We start from the raw sequence: 12,921 nt of genomic DNA, 5'->3' as shown, positions 1-12,921 counted from the left end.
AAGTGTCAGACAGTCACAAACTCCTCCTAGACTGTTTCAGGCTGGACATAAGGAAAAACTTCTTTATTGTCCGAGCCCCCAAGGCCTGGAATAGACTGCCTCCAGAGGTGGTGCAAGCACCTACTCTGGACTCTTTTAAGAAACATTTGGATGCCTATCCTGCTGGGATCATTTGACCTGACTTCCTGCCCCTGAGGCAGGGGGCTCAACTTGATGATCTTCCAAGGTCCGTTGCAGCCCTAATGTCTATGAAATCTATGAATCTATGAAATTTGCATACAGTAATATGATGTGCTGATAGAATCCTTGTTATAGATGCTCATACTTCAAAAATCATCCCATCAGCAGTAGGAGGCACATTAGTTAATGCATTCAGGGCCCTGACATGGACACTGGCGTACTATGCCTCTGCTTTGGTGGCTGTGCTGATCAGTGCCCTTCCCAGCTTTGCTGAACTCATGGTGGAAAATAACAACCAACCTGCTTGGCCAGTTATTCACTCCAGAATTTACCTTCTGAACACCACATCTGTCAGTCGACTCAGTACCCCGCCATATCCCCCTGCAAACACACACTTCTTGCCACACACACATAGAGTGAGGCAGTCTCTCCAGAGGATTCCCCTCCCCCCTCATCGTCCTGACCACTTCTCCTATTTTTATGTCCTTCCTCTTAATAATGTTCAACATAAATTCTTCTGCCCTAACTGCTCTGGGGGAAAAAACTGATCTAGGTAGTCTGGAAGGTGCATCTCTACCTTGCCTCCTGCTTTAGAGATACTAATTTCTATCATTCTCCCTTTATCTTTTCTCTCAGCTGCTTCTGCCAACCTGTAGTGCTCAACTGTTTCTGCTACTTCACTGCAATCTAAGTGAGACCCAGGCATTGCTGTCAGGCAGCAAGGGAGGAAGTAGTTACCAGCAAGACCTGAAAGAGCCTCTTCCCTTTTGTTTCCTTCCCTACCCAACCCTCTATACAGAAGTCATTCTGTGACAATGAAAAGGGACAGAATGAAAATTTCACTTTCCAAATTAAGCAAGTCCAGACATCTCCAATGCCAGTATATACAGCTGTCATCCACTGAGTGAATGTTTGCTGAGGTACTGGCCCACTGACAAGGCACCAGGAAAAAAAGAACAGAAACTACAGAGGAGCGTAGGGCACCTGTGGCATTTCTGGTGCCTTGGGTCCCTTTGGTTCTTGTCCTCCAAACCAGCTGGTTTGCACCTCCCTCATTGTCCCAGCTGCCCAGTGTGTACCAGCCTCCTCTAGCTCAGTGATCTTTCCTCTCATCTATTGCTTAAACTTCCCTGGTGGGTATGTGTTTTTTATTACTTTCGTATTTATGCTTCTCAAAATTAAAAAGTTTACAGTTGGGTAAATGTGCTGTATGTGACTTCCACTTAACTCTGAAGCATGCCAGGGAAATACAGGTTTCCCAATCCAGATATGATGTAGGTTAAAGATAATCAGATACAGACCCATGGAAAACATGGCTGGCCCTGGGAAACATGGCTTTTCATAGTTGTAGGGTCGGAAGGGACCTGAGCAGATCATCAAGTCCAACCCCTGCCATGGCAGGAAAGAGTACTGGGGTCAAACGACCCCAGCAAGGTGATTGTGTAGCTTTGTCTTAAAGACCCCCAGGGTAGGAGCCAGCATCACTTTGCTTGGAAGTTGGTTCCAGATCCTAGCCGCTCTCACAGTGAAGTAGTTCCTCCTGATGTCTAATCTGAATTTACCCTCTGCCAGCTTGTGACCGTTATTCCTAGTCACCTCTCTTAGTGCTCAGAGGAACAGGGACTCCTCCAATGCCTGCTGGTCCCCTCTGACTAGTTTGTAACAGGCCACTAGATTCCCCCTCAGCCTGCTGTTGTAGAGGCTGAACAGGTTCAGGTCCCATAACCTCTCTTCATAAGGCCTGACCTGCTGCCCCCCGATCATGCAGGTGGCCCTCCTCTGGACCGTCTCCATGTTGTGCACATCCCTCCTGAAGTGCGTAGCCCGGAACTGGATCCAGTACTCCAGCTGTGGCCTGACCAGTGCCGCATAGAGGGGGAGGATCACCTCCCTGAACCTGCTTGTGATGCATCTGTGGATGCATGACAAGGTGCAGTTGGCCTTCCTTACTGCATCCCCACACTGCTGGCCCATGTTCATCTTGGCATCAGTGATGACTCCAAGATCCTTTTCTGCCTCTGCACTGATGAGAAGGGAGTTCCCCAGCCTGTAGGTACGGTGCTGGTTCTTCCTCCCAACATGCATCACCTTGCACTTGTCAGTGCTGAATCCCATCCTATTCTCATCCGCCCACCCCGTAAGCTGTCTGGGTCCAATTGTAGCCTATTCCTTCCTTCTAGCATGCCCACATCCCCCCACATCTTAGTGTCATCAGCAAATTTGAACAGGGTGCTTTTTACCCCCTCGTCCAAGTCACTGATGAAAATGTTGAATAGTGCGGGCCCGAGGATCGAGCCCTGCGGAACCCCACTGCCCACATCCCTCCAGGTCGAAAATGATCCATCCACCACCACCCTCTGGGTGCGGCCCTCCAGCCAGTTGGCGACCCATTTGACTGTGTAGGTGTCAACACCACAGTCCCCCAGTTTCTTGATGAGAATGGGGTGAGAGACAATGTCGAAGGCCTTCCTAAAGTCTAGAAAGACTACGTCCACCGCTACCCCTGCATCTAAGGATTTGGTGACCTGGTCGTAGAAGGCCACCAGGTTGGTTTGACAGGACCTGCCTCTAATGAACCCGTGTTGGTTGCCCCTAAGCATAATCTCCCCCGCTGGCCCCTCGTGGATATGCGCCAGAATAATTTTCTCAAAAAGCTTGCCCAGGATTGAGGTAAGACTAACTGGCCTATAGTTTCGTGGGTCCTCCCTCCTCCCTTTTTTGAAGATGGGAACCACGATGGCCCTCTTCCAGTCCTCTGGCACCACACCAGAGCACCACAAGTGCTCATACAACCGTGCCAGGGGTCCCGCAACCGTGCCAGGGGTCCTGCAATGACCTCAGCTAATTCCCTCAGCACTCTGGGGTGGAGATCATCTGGACCAGCTGATTTAAATACTTCCAGTCCCTCCAGAAGTTTCCTGACTAGATCCTCACTGACCCTTGGCCTATGTGCACCTCCCCTGGGGCCTGAGGGGGGGGCCCAGAGGGGGGGTGGCTGTTCCGGTCCCTGCTCAGGAAAATGGAGGCAAAGAAGTCATTAAATAGGTTAGCTTTGTCATCTGGTGTGATGACCAAATTTCCCAGCGCGTCTTGCAGGGGCCCCACATTACCCAGTACCTTCTTTTGGACCCCTATGTATTTAAAAAAGGACTTCTTGTTGTCCTTGATCTGGGTAGCTAGTCCCAGTTCCATCTCTACCTTGGCCTTCCTGACTCCCCCCCTGCATCCCTGAGCAACTGCAGTGTAGTCCTCCCTGGTCATGGCCCCTCCCTTCCATTGGGTGTACACATCCTTTTTAGCTAGGAGACATTCCTGGATGATTTTGGTGAGCCATAGGGGCTTTTGCACCCTCCTGCTCGCTTTGATCGGTGTTGGGATTTTGTCCCTTTGGGCTTGGAGGATTGTCTCCTTAAAGAGTGACCACTCTTCTTGGACACCTGGCTCACCTCACCTCCAGGACCTTGGTGCTTCCCCAACTATTCTCCTTAGCTCATTGAAGTCCACCCTCCTAAAATCTAGGGCTGCTGCCTTGCTGCAGGCCTTTGCTACCTTGCGCTGGATGGTGAATTCCAGCAGGCGATGATCACTGTCGCCCCAGTGGTCGAGCACCCAGACTCCTCACCAGGTTGTCACCCATGGCCAGCACCAGGTCCAACAAGGCATCTCCCCTGTGGCCCTCATCACTCTCGGTGCCCCCTTGCTCTGGGGCTTCTCATGCTGCCCATGCTCAGGGCTGGGGCTCCCACACTGTCGTGGTTCCCCAATGAGGCCTCCTCCATTCCCTTCTAGCCTCACCCGGTCCTCCGGTCAAACAGTAAACAAAACAGAAGCCCTTTGGGTATAACATAACTCTAAACCATCTGGCTCCAACCTTTTTCTTGCCAAATCAGCAGCTGAGCTCCCTACTTACTGATTCACCAGTAGCAGGCACCTCAGTGCTCTGCTACATTTACTTATTACAGCTTTGGCTATTGCAATACCTACTGAAGGAGTCAACTTTATTTTTGCTATTTGAACACCAGAAAGTGTATTATTATAAAGCTCTTGGGTAACTCGCATTGAAATCAGCAGAAGTCTTTTCCATTGATCTCAGTGGGGACTCATGATACTTTAAGAACTGTTTGTGAAATTTTATTCCTGCTTATGGCTCAGTATTGTACCCAGAAGGTGAAATAGCTCTTGGCAATATTTCACGTCTTTTCCAGATCTTTCCATCTATATTATTTTCGGCTGTGGTTATGGTCCAACAAATATACATGATCACAGTGAGAAACATTGTGGGTCATCTTTGTGAGAAAATGGCATTGGTTTCTTGTATGTATCTCCTTACATCATTCCTGTGAGGCAGGCAAATGCTGTGATCCCCCTCATAGATGTGGAGAACTGAGGCACAGAGACAAGGTAAAGAGCAGAGGTTGAACTCAGGCTTGCTGTGGCCTTGGCAAACACCCTGGCCAGGATCTTCATGCACTTCTAGTAATTTTCTTTTTAATTACATGCAACAGGAGTAGAACATTCAAGAAGTATTTTACAAAGGGTGTAAGAGGGTCATTGTTGATGGTAAAAACACACCAGAAGACAAAAGGTCCCTTTTGCAAGTAGTCACATGAGGTCCATATCACTACATGTTATGAAGTTTGTATTTGTCTATATTTCATTTCTGGGAAAAGTGTCATCATGATAAATTGGGATGATACATCAGAACAGTCAGTTGAATGACTTAACTACCTAAGCTGGAAGCTGCAGTTAGCCCCTTTTATTCACCTTAGTAAAGCCCTAATCCTCACAGAGTTCTGCTGATTTCAGCAGTCTCTCAGAGAAAAGAACTGCTTAAATTGCATTAGGGTAGTTGAATCCAGCTTTTGATACAGTGATTCTTACCCAGGGTGCCACAGCCTTGAGATCCTTTCAGGGGTACTGTGAGGTGCCACACCTTGTTAGCACAGTTAGGTGTGCAAACATGTTTCACAAAATAAAGTCCTGGCTGGAATGATCTAGCTGGGGATGGTCCTGCTTTGAGCATGGGGTTGGACTAGATGACTTCCTGAGGTCCCTTCCAACCCTCATTTTCTATGATTCTATGACAGGCCCAGCGATTTCAAATAGGAATCCATAGTGTCAAAAAGCATTCCAACCTGTCATGATCTTTTGAATTCTTTTGCAGCAGAACAATTGCTGTAGGCAAAAAAGGAGTGAAAACTAAGAGCTGGCATTTTCTGAGTGGGAACTGGAATCAATTGAGGGGGACCTTGAGTCTAAAAAGAACCACTGCCTTAATATGTAAGCATTAAAAATAGCAGCAGCAGCAGCAGACAGAATGATAATGCTGGGTATTATTCACAAATACTGGTATGGCCTGCGTAGTATCCATGAAGCCCTATTGCTGCCAATATGTAGAGATAGTGCGGTAGAGAAGTATATATCCTACCCACACAGCACTATATTCAGCAGGCCCAGGTGCACGTGGCAGCTCAGACCTTTACCTGTTCCCTGTGTCCTCAGTTTCTTGTCACTGTGACAACATTTGTGCGTTCTACTGTATCACACTCAGAGTATGTTTTTATCTTTGTTCATAGTAAAGGTTCACACCTGCAGAGGTCCCTACAGTACTATAAATATGGGGAAATCACTTTGGGACTCCTTTACAATGCAGGTTGGAAAAAAAATTGGTTTCGTGTCAGGAGTTCTGGGTAAACAGTCATTAATCACCATGACAGCAACTGAATCTTGAACTACAAGTAGACTATGGACCTGATTCTCCTTAGTGAATCAGGAGAAGGTGGTGTAAGAATCTACCTCATTAACCTGGCAGCCATGGGCGACTGGTGCCACCTTAATCGGGGGGGCACATGCCTCCCCAGCAACCAATCAACAATAGGGGGGGTCCCCAACCAGTGCTCGCAGGGAGGGCAACAGTGCTCCTGCCTGCCACCCCTGCCTGTCGCCTAAGCAGGGAGAGTGCCTGTCAGAGGGTGCACATGCATCCCCGTGCACCTGCTACACTTCGCCACTGCTGAAGGCACTCAACTAAAGCATCACTCAGGGACAGGGATGGTTGTCTCTGTGCTTGGCTCAGTGTGGATTCTGCAGAAGCTGCATGTGTAACAGAAGGATTATTAAGGCAGCATTTGTTAGCCCTAACCAAGATTAAGGCCCCACGATGGTAGGTGCTACATGAATCCCATGAGAAGACCACTAGAACACAGAACTGGATGGGTCTTCTTGGGCCATTGAGTCCAGCCCCATGTTTGCAGGCAGTCATTAACCGGAAGAATCACCCAAATTGCCCCTTCAAACTTTCACCCACAACTTCAAGGAATGATATCCATCAAGTACCCTAGAACTGCCTGTGTGTAAAAGCAGAGGAGATAGGGATGTTGCCAATTCCCTACCAATGCAACAACCATGAAGTAGTTGGTTCATATATACTCTGAAGATCCTAGAAAAAGGACTGTCCACTCTACAAAAGAAAGGCAAAATACTACCACGGTCTGTGTCAGTCTCACCTACAGGTAGAATTCCTTCCTGATCCCAAATTTGATATATCCATAAGCAGAAAGCAAAATCCTCTAACCAGGAACCTCTGGATTTTCCTTTACCAAAAACAGTACCAGTGCACATCAGTCAACCCACTCCCACCCCCAACCTCTCAGACTTAGCTGTGGGGAAAATGTCTCAATACTGCAAAGGAAGGCAAACTCCCCTCCTCTCACCTTTCCCCTCCCCCTCCAACTGTCAACCAACAAAATCCCTGAGTCATAGGATTACTAGACACTTTCCAGCTTCTACTTTCCACTTTCTTTTATACCCCAACCAGGGACAACAAGCACACGACTCTATATCACACACACTGACTGGTAAGCAAGAACTCCCTGTCCTATCATATCACCCCTTCCATAAACTTATCCATTTCATTTTTAAAGAGATACAGGTGCATCGTCTCAACCACTTTCCTTAAAAGATCCTTTCAGAAGACAGTCCATGCCCCAAAGATTTTGGAACCTAAATCAGTGGTGCTCAACCTTTTTGCCCGGCGGGCCAGATGTTCAGTACCCAGGCCATCTGCGGGCTGGATCTGTCCACTCTCTGCCATTGCAATGTCTAGCCAGGGTCAGCTGACTCTCCACTTTCCCCAGACAAACCCCTCAACCAGAACAGGGCAATAAGGCTCAATGTGACCAAGACTGTTTTGCCATTTCCTCTAGCTTGCTTCTTACCTCTGCTCTCTTTTTGACCTCCCAGCTTTTTGCCCCAGGTTGTTCAAAAACTTCTCACTCTGTTTGATCCCTTGGCTTCTTGACCTGGCTCACTCCTAGACCCCTCTCTTGGACTGAACCTCTCGCTTCCTGAGTTGTTTCAACCTCAGGATCCTAAATCTGATTGGCACTTCAACCCCATAGTGGCGCTTAGACCTGGCCATCCATGTCTCAGCATGACAGTGCCCCCTCTCGACACGGCTTGTATGGGCAGTACACACTCCCACACCACCTGCATATAGGCTGTCCAAGAGGCCCACAGCCCCTGCCTGCCACTGTGTGGGCAGTGTCAGTGACCTGCAGTTTCCCCCTGAACCGTCCCCCACCACATGGCAGTTGAAGAGACAGCTACAGGGGCCTGCAGGCTGGATGCTAGCCACTTGGCCTGCAGCTGGCCAGTTGGACAGCTTAGTGTTAGACTAACAATGGCTGTGCTTGGCACTTCTCTTTTTTTCCGTGCCCTCCCCCTTCTTCTACATTTGAAATTCTGCCAAAATTACATTTCCTTTACCTAACAAGTTTTCATCATATGTCTCTAAATTACCGCTAAGATGTTCAGATGGATACTGGCTTGAAAAATGAAGTATTAAAATGCTTAGATGTTACAGTATTGCCATACAATGTAAATCTCTGTGTAAGTCCCTGAATCGTTAAGTCCAAAGATGGGATATAGTTTTTAATTCAAAGGTAGTCCTCAGCACTGCCCCATGGAACACTCCATCTGTGTTGTTGCAGGGCTAAAAGTCAAGGTAATTTTACCTCAATGCCATGTTTTGTTGTGACTGACTGAGCGTTATTAAATATTTCTGTAAATTCATCTTTTGAGTTAAACATTTTATCTTCAGACATCCTGATACTTTCACTTGGTTATAACATTGCACAACTTCAGCATTCACTTTCTGAAGTTTGTTGGACAATGGATGAGTAATTCCTAATAGTGATTCAGTGATCATGAAGCTGATAATAAATTTGAAATCACATTTGGTTTTCTAGCGGAAAATTTGCTTTATCTCTGATTCCTTTGTTGTCATCAGTTTGTGTTAGTTCAAAAATTGCAATAATATCATTCTATAGCTCTGCAAATATCATGATACAGTCATGCTGCCCAACCCACCTAATGGCACTTTGCAAGTGTTTGCACTGCTCCCTAGGTACATGGAAATGATAGTGTGTGAGGCATCTCATTCATTTGTCTGATTCCTGAACACAACTCGTTCCTTCATTCAGAGTGCTTGAAATATTTTCTATTTCACATATTCTGCGAGTTTTTGATATGGTGAGATTCAGAGCATGAGATATGCAATTAGTACTATTCACAAGTACTATTTTACAAGTATTTACAAGTATTCTCCTACTGCGAAGTAAATTGTACTCCAGCCTAACAGGGGTGCAGATGTAGACATTTACTGAGACACAACCTACTTAAGGGTAAGGGGACAGCCTATGCAGAGTAGCACAGCATCTTTGGGGTGCCACTACAGGTCATATTCAGTTCACTGTGTAGGTATGGACAGTATAATTTAAAAATAGCTCAAACAACTTGGGTCAGTTTTAGTCATTCAAAGCACCTAAGCAGATGCTTAAATCCTACTCAGTCAGTGCATCTACATGTGCACATTTACTGCACAGTAAGGAAATATGCCTAAATTTAAGGTAACCTAAATTAGCTAAATTAGTGCACAGTACAAGTGCACGTCTACATGTGCAGGTGTTAAAGTGCAGTAACTATGACGACTTATACCGACTTTTGTAAATTTATGCTCGATTAGTTACTGTACAGTAACACATGTATAGATGCCTTACTGTGCAATAACACTGTGTGTGTGGACTGACTTGGGACTTACTTTAGCCCCAGGTCAGACCACACACAATGTTACTGTGCTTTAATACCTGCATGTGTAGATGCCAGCCTATTCCCGCTTACTGTGCAGTGAATTTAATCCAATGTACATGCATATGTAGACATACCCAATATAATAAATATGATGTAATAAATATGATGTAACGATGTACTTAAAATTATGTGTATGCCTACCTGTTTTTCTGAACTGAAGTACAGTCCAATTGCCAATGAGAGTCTTACCATGAAGTTAGTAGCTGCTGAGTTGGACCCTGTTACTGTATCAGAGGAAAGAACATGGCCCTTGGAGAATGATATAACTTACTGATCTCAGCAAAGTCAGGTTTTCATTTTGAAAGTAACCATTAGATTTAATTCAATAAAAAATACAATATGTTCTTGCATACTGCATGTCCCCAGTTAAGACAGACACCTTGTTTTGGGCAAGGTAGAATGAAGAAAAGGTTTTTTTCTGGAGTTAAAGCCACATAGAGCAGGGACACAGCCTAATCTTTAGCTCAGGCAAAAAACAAAAAAAACACTTTTAACCCTTTCACAGCAGTTCTTGGTTACTCAGCCAAAAGCTGAAACTGTAGCTGCTGCAGAAGACTAGACTTCATGGGCAGATTTAGGATTTTAAAAAGAGCTCAAAGCTTTGAAATAGGAGAAGAGAGACCAGAAATATCTCACAGATAGCAAAAGAAAGAAGAAATAACCACTGGATAACTCATTATTTGGTGAAGAAATAATTTGATTAGTAGAACATCAGAACCATTAAATGGAGAGATGGGCATTAACATCTTTGAAGTGAAGAGCAATTAGCAGGAATCAAGTTATAATGAGCCATGAAGTCAAATGACTCCCTCAGCATTGTCTGAATAGAAAAGCCACTGCTGCAGCCTGGCAGTTGGCTTTAACTTTAGGTGAAGCAAGAATCACTAGGATGTAGGATGCAACTGCTCCGCTGCCTTCCTGCACCCCTCCCCTGCCATTCCTGCTTTCTCAGATCTGCCCCTGCTGAACTCTGATCTTCCCTCCACATGGCTGCTGGAGTTAAGAGAAGGAAAAGAAGCAGGAGCCATTTTAGAGTGTCATCATTCTTCTATTTTGGGCAGAAAGGTCAGCTTGTCCATTTAAGACATGCAGCCTAATTTTGGACAGGTAGTATTGGAGTGGAGGGGAGGGAAGGCATGTGTGGTATGCAAGTAAATAACATATAACAAAAAAATCCTTAAATTTCTTGAACCATCATGATTACAGTATTTCTCACTAATTTTGAGACATAAAGGAACCAGACATGGAATAAATGACAGGAGAAATGGCCTTGCTTTTTGGAAGTCTACAATTAACACAGACAAAGCAATTTTTTGTGATCTATGTAGACATTAAGTGTGTTTGCAGCCTATTGTTATAGCTCATACCATAAGAAGCTACATGTTACTAAACTATTGTGCTGACTGAGTGATCTGGACTAAGGAACATTTGAATATGACAAACATTCAAGGGAACATTCCCAATGGATAATAGTTCAGAGTTAAAAGCTTGCTAGGCAGCAAATAGGTGAGATGATTGCTTGGGCAGCTACTACAGCCTTATGTAACAGGGAGGATCCATGACTTCTAATGGGTCCCTGCTCTGAAAGCAAGACAATCCTGGATGAACTGGCACTGGCCAAATTGTATGTGGAGCAGGTGGGTGGAGGCAAGTCAACTGCATGCCATGGAGGATGGGTGACAATGTGTTCCTTGAATTACAGGCCAGGTAAGTCAATTGGGAAAGGGTTTTTGCTGACTTCACTGTCAATCTCCGTTCCTGTCTCTCAAGATATTTCAGCATTCTTGTTTGCATCTGAGGGATGCTTTAAGGAGCAGGATTCATGGGCCTGGATGGCACTTATGCTTTTTAGAAGTTCTTTGCTGCTATCTGTCATTGTAATAGCTCCCCATCTACCCTACTACCTACTGGAAAGCTAGAATAGATTGAATGTGGGACTACCACCATGACCTGCTCTGACAGGCTTCTGTGGCTTACGCTTCTGGCTTGGTGGTTAAGGATACCTGTGGCACTATGCTGTAACACTTCCCTGGTACTTCAGCAACAAGGGACAAAGAAGGAGGACATTCCTCAAGCTCTTTGGTGTAGACACAGCCAGGGCAAAGGTGAAGCTCCTGGTGCAGTTAGGAGCCCAGGGGCTCTAGCTAAACTGCAGCAAGAGGGATTGTCTTGGCTTGGCCTAGGTGGTGCAGGATCTCTGTAGCATGACTCCTTGTTCCACCTCAGAAAATTACTCAGTTAAAAGTTCTACATTATTTTGTGACTGCTCAGCAGGCATCACTGTATGTGTTTAACTGGGGCTATATGCCCCTACTAAAGTCAGAATCAAGACCGCATTCCCACATAAGATCTTTTATGAGTTATCTTTTATGTGGCTGTAACAGGTACAGTATTATATGTTAAAAGCCTTGAAATAGCCATGTTGTTTCCAGTAATAAGGGTTGCTACTGTACTTCCAAGTTGGAACTTAAGCCAAAAAGCAAAACTGGATTTTAAGACCAGCCAGGGAAGGCATTCCCTGAGAGGGATGAACTGAGTGCAGGCTGCTGGTTGATGTGGATCCATTCTTAACAAGACTTCCACAACAGTTACTTTAGGGCTGACCCTGTATTGCTAAGGTCATGGAGCACTAAGGGGCAAATAAAGTTCTAGAGTGACATTCTCACTTCGGTGTCAATCAAGATAGGTTCACTGAAGTCAGTGAGATGTCAATGAGATGATTTACACCAGTTGCAAGAAGCTTGCTTCCTTCACTCACAATTTGGCTATGACTTGTGTAGTGTACAGTATTCATCTAACATGTAAGTCTAAGCTAAAATGTGGTTGTTCCTTATTTTCCAGAGAAGTGACAGTTTAAGCTATTTTTGTGAATGTAGCTATGCACAAATCACTGATGGAGAGTTTGTCTGTCCCGCAGAACAGCCCCCCCACACACACACACACACACACACACACACACACACACACACACACACACACACACACACACACACAGAGTCTCAAATGAACCAGCCTATAGAAAGTATGAGTGCAGTGAAAGTAGAGTCTGAAAACAGGAAATTCTGTTCCTTTTTCCCAACCGCTCCCTCCACCCCCTGTTAGTACCAGTACTTTTCTTGGCATTTTTATCATCACACACTTGTAGCTATCCCATTCAGCCATTTCTGAATGTACGTAAGCAAAATGTTCTCTCCCCTCAGGCACTTCCCAATATAACCCTTAAAATTCCTCCCTCCATCTCTAACTGCTTTTCCACCAAGATTACAGCAGCAGAAAACATTCTCTAAGGGCCAGGTGCTCCTTGATGCATTAAAAAAGTGTGCGGGAGCCAGCAAGTGCCAGAAGTGTTTCTTTCTAATCATTCCAAAGAGAGTGAAAACAATATGCAACCCTCTGAACACAGCACAAAGAAATCCCATGGATATCAGGGCAATTGTGAGGGCCTTGAGGGTCACTGTGTTGAACCCCCCCGGGGCCCAACAGCTTCTTTTCAGAGCCATTTTCTTCTGGCTGCCTGCCATTGAGGCCACAGCCCAACCCCTCCAATGGCAAGTAGTTTCCCTTTTTGCCATAAGGAAATCCCCATGCGTA

This window comes from Crocodylus siamensis, chromosome 2 (assembly GCF_052110815.1).
Source record: "Crocodylus siamensis isolate JL-2025a chromosome 2, ASM5211081v1, whole genome shotgun sequence".
Classification (NCBI taxonomy): Eukaryota; Metazoa; Chordata; order Crocodylia; family Crocodylidae; genus Crocodylus; species Crocodylus siamensis.
Note: the sequence above shows the minus strand (reverse complement) of the source record.